Consider the following 5,094-nt stretch of genomic DNA (forward strand, 5'->3'; position numbering starts at 1 on the left):
AAAAATCTTAAGTCTTTTACTTGTTAATAGAAACCACATCTCTCATTTCGTTTATTACGCTACTTCTAAAGATTAATTTTTAATCCCTTAATACGTTAATATATTTCCACCTATTAAAAATTAAATCTAAATAATTATATAGACACTGGTGTGCCTGAAGTCATATGCTAACTTTAGTCAACATCAATAATAAGATTTCTAGTATCTAATCCCAAGTTAATGCAAATTAGTTTTCCTTTGAGTATTGCTTTCTATAATAAAATATGCATTAACTACTCCTTTCATAATTAAAATCTATTTTAATATTTCTTTGGAGTCGAGAGGTTGAAGTTTACTATTAAATTTACTTGTTGACACAAGTAATGAATTTTATTTTTTATATATGGCCTAAATTCTAAAAGTACCTATGGTCACAAGACAGTGTCTCGGGAATTATCGTATTAAAAAGTTCATAAAATGTAAAATTAAAATTTTCTTTTAGAAGAAAAATCTTCGCTTCTTTTAATAAAATTACAGTTATGCTTGGATGATGTGCATGTGCAGCGCACATATGTTAAGATCAGTGGCTGATGAGCCGAGGCTCGTTCTACGAACGCAACAAGTAGCCACTGAAGAGATAAGCAAATAATCACAACTTACAGCAGAAATCATAAAAGCCATGAAAGCAGTTAGCTTACAGATACTTTTCAAAGTGGCAATAAGCACCAAAGATGCCTTAACTGCGATAAGAGCAACAACTGTGCTGCAATTGACGGCAACGCCAACACCACAAATTGCATGCAACATTTGCTCTATGGCGTATCTATTACACATGTACGATGTGTACACTTGTTTGTGTTTAGTTCTTTGACGATATTTTGAATTTGCTGGCAGTTTCATTACAAGGAAACATGATAGAAGCTAAGAAGAAACCGCAATTGGTGTCTGCGTCTAGTTTTGTGTTTGAATAGACGTGCTTTCCTTAGTTTTCTTAGTAGAGTTTCTTCATGAGCGCATCAAAGAAGTTCGTCTTACTTTGGAATTATGTTAGAAGTATTGTTAGAATCTATTGGATGTATTACATATGAACCATATCAATTTGATATTTCACAATACAAAAGCCGATTGACAAAATGATCGTTTTAGTAAAAATACAAGTACTACACACAATTTTGTTATGCGCTTTTTGTGTATGTTATAAGCATATCTTGGGCTGCGAAACATATTCCTTTTGTAATTTTATTGTACTTAGGTAATAAGTAGATAGCTTATCTAATGAATATTCGTTTTTTCAATAGAATGGTCTTGTATTCCAATAAAATACCCATGTGTTCAAATGAAATATTCGTGTGTTGCAATGTCATACCTGTGTATTCCAATGCAATACTTATATATTCCAATAGAATACCCAACTTAGAGTATCCACTAGAATACATGAGCATACAATTGAAATACATGAGTATTCCATAAGAACACATGAGGTGGTATACATTGAAATACATAGAATACATTGAATAAAAGACTTTTCTATAAAATGCATGAGTATTTCATTAGAATACATGAGTATTCTATTACAATGCATGAGTATTTCATTAGAATACATGAGTATTCTATTACAATGCATGAGTATTTCATTAGAATACATGAGTATTCTATTACAATGCATGAGTATTTCATTAGAATACATGAGTATTCTATTACAATGCATGAGTATTTCATTAGAGTAATTAAAGAGAGTATTAAAGAGTATTAAATTAGAATATATGAGTATTTTATTGGAATACATGAGTATTTCATTGGAATACGTGAGTATTTCATTGGAATACGTGAGTATTTCATTGGAATACGTGAGTATTTCATTGGAATACGTGAATATTTCATTGGAATACGTGAATATTTCATTGGAATACGTGAGTATTTCATTGGAATACGTGGAATATATGAGTATTAAATTGGAATATATGAGTATTTTATTGGAAGATATGTCTTCCGTTGGATACTATAAATTGGGTAATAATAAAACCCTATAAATAAAACAAAATTATTATGAAATATTTATTTAAGAAATACATTCATAAGTTTTAAATGTATTTTAAAGCAATTTAATGATATAAAACAAAAATAAATTCAAAGGTGGAGATCTACTTTCTGTTTGATGAAGAGGTTTTTCAACACCCTAGGTCTTGAAGCCAGTGCGATTGCCTTGATTAGAGACGTTTTTTCGGTTACACACGTACATATTATAAGAAATTGTTATGGATTCAAATTATTTTTAAATATATGTGCGATCATTGATAAACGATTGATGGTTATACAATCACTTTAAACCTGGAGCACATCATGAAACCAATGGAAATTTATTAATAAACAGCAAGGGTAGGAAGACGAGATATTTTGTCAGAGTAGCAAGATTACCCTAAAATGAACAGTAATTTATTTATTTTTTAGAAAATTATAAATTTATAAATGTTATTTAATAACATTTATATAAAAATATTTTAATACTCTAAAAAATTTGATTGGCAACAAAATTTGATAGATCGACAGTAAGTCTAGATTAAATCCATTAGGAATTCTACTGATGAAGACAAAAGCTAATTTGCCCAAATTCGTATAGAAATATACTAACAATAACGTTCAAAATAAAAGTTAAAGTTCTCAAAAAACCAAAACGATTTTACTTTTAATAGTTTGAAGTAACTCACAAATAAAAAAAAAACAATAATATATAGATTAAATCAAGATTTCCCAATCGAAACCACAATTAATATAATTTTATTATTAGGTAATGTTTGTTCAAATCTATATGGATATGTTTTCATTTAAACACCATTTATGAATTATATTATGCAAGTGGCCATAATAAATGTTTATGTTCAGTCCACATTCTCACACCTTAACGATATCAAACATACTTTTATCTTAACAAATTATTTGATACAAAAAATATCACAATTAGAGAAAAAATTAACTAAGGATTTATCAGTTTCCGGTACTTCCTGAAGATTCCAATTTTTCGTGCTTTTTATAGACTGGAATGGGTCATACTTGTTTAAAAATTAAGAACGTTGGAATATCAGTGACACCTGAAAAAGAGTCATGAATATTGTTTTATTTATAGGTGTGTGGGTGAACTTTTCTTAGACGTCTTATAGTTTTTACGACTTTATGCTGCAGTTATATATGTTAGATAAAACAATTATTAATTAAAGAAAACAGTCGATGATTTCATTACAGTCGATGAATCAATCATTAAAAGTATTTGTTACAATAGAAGAACCAAATTACACTTGAGCTACTTATGTTAAGTCATAAACTACTACTTTAAACCGTTTAATATAAAGCAAACCTTTGTCATGACACGGTATCAAAAGTAATTCGAAAGTTCAAGGAACATAAGTTATATCAAATTAACTTTTGTTAGTTTTCATAAACACACAAAATCCATTAGAAAACTTAGACTCTAATCCGCTTGACTCGCTCCAACCACTTCGTTCAAGCATTAATAGAAGAAGCTGAGTTTCAATTAATAATTTATACAAAAAAAAAAAAAATAGAAAAAATAGAATAAAAATTCAAGACAAAGCACGAAAAGTGCACAGAACTTCTTAAGTTTTAATTCTTTTTACACACTAAAAGCACTTAAACAAAGAGAAAAAAAAATCAATTCTTAAAACCTGAACTGGTTTCTGAAATTTTAAATTCAAAATATTAAATTTATTATCAGAAAACGTATAAAATTAAAGTAAATCAGCACTAACAGCAATAACAGTGGCAATAGCAGAAGCCCCAGCAGCAACAGCAGCAGAAGCAGCAACACTGTTAGCTGCAGAAAATGGTAGCAGAGCAGTAGAGCAGCAGAGCAGCAGAACAGTACAGTACACAGTGTACAATACATAATACACAGATTTTAATAGATAATTCGAGTTTGTGTCTTAAAATACTTGATGCACACCTGTGTTTTGTTCTTGTTGTTGTTGTTGCTGCCGTCTTGTAAGTGGTGGTTGTTTACAATAACAAAATATGTATAAGTATGTACGAGTATTTGTCGTATCTTATTGTTAGTGTTAAAATTATGGGTTAAGCCAACAAACGTTTGATGCTAAGTTCAAATCGGTTTTGTGTAAGACAGTAGCACTTCCCCATATTCATTATAGGCTGAGTTCAGTTCTTGTAATTAACATGGAAACAGGTTCTCTTCTCTTCCAACAAAGTAGACAGTGTAAAATTAACGTGTCTGTTAAACAAAATTAAAATTTATTTGTGTTCATTTGTTTGCCTCTGGAGAACTTTATTATTAGTTAATACCAGTAGTCGAATTAATGGCTGTACCCGTAGCAGTAAATTTCAAAAAAATGAGTTCAGCATTGAGACGACGAATCTAATATATTATAATGTGGACGTATACATTAGGTTTCAAATTTAATACAATTAAACGGATGGAGTATTATGCCAAATAATTAATTATTTAATAAATTGAATATGATTAGCTTTAATAGTTACATATATTGTTATTGACTCTTTTAAATTGCAGTTGATATATGTTTTTAATATCTCCAGATTGTAAGTAAACTTATTCGCGCTCTAATAAAACCTGGGCTTAAGTAGAACACATGTTAAGTGTGGTTTAAAATAATTAAATCCTCAATATCCTTAACTATTAATCAAGTTACAAAGAGAAAATGCTAATATATTTAAGAGGACCTTATATTTTGAAATAAAACTCAAAAAAACATTAGTAATATCAAGTTTTATTTTAATAAATTCATACATATTTAAAAGAAACCCTATTCGACACTTCAGAAAAATACACTAGTCTTTAATAGATCATCATAGTTTAATGGAATTGCTTCCTCTGCATGGATACTTTGAAAATAAAATATAGAGTACGTAGAGAAATGAATCCAGTTGAAAAGGACAAAAGAAGATTCATTTTTATTACAACCTGGTCTTCTAAGCTTAAAATGTAATAGCCAAATGGTGCTGATACTTCTGCACGGATAGTTCAAGGATGAAATATGGAGTTGATACAGAAATATATCCAGTTTAAAGGTTCACAAAGAAACGCTATTACGTATTATGTTAATTTACTATAATTTGGCAATAGTGCCAAAT

The 5,094-nt window shown here is 29.1% G+C and overlaps 1 protein-coding gene across 1 annotated transcript in view; it reads right to left on the bottom strand.

Annotated features, from left to right (window-relative positions):
* LOC119682081 (larval serum protein 1 beta chain-like) overlaps positions 1-5,094 on the bottom strand; it is a gene marked incomplete at its 5' end in the record, with an annotated part of 42,449 nt that overhangs the window by 831 nt on the left and 36,524 nt on the right.

This window comes from Teleopsis dalmanni, chromosome 1 (genome assembly GCF_002237135.1).
Source record: "Teleopsis dalmanni isolate 2A chromosome 1, ASM223713v2, whole genome shotgun sequence".
Classification (NCBI taxonomy): Eukaryota; Metazoa; Arthropoda; class Insecta; order Diptera; family Diopsidae; genus Teleopsis; species Teleopsis dalmanni.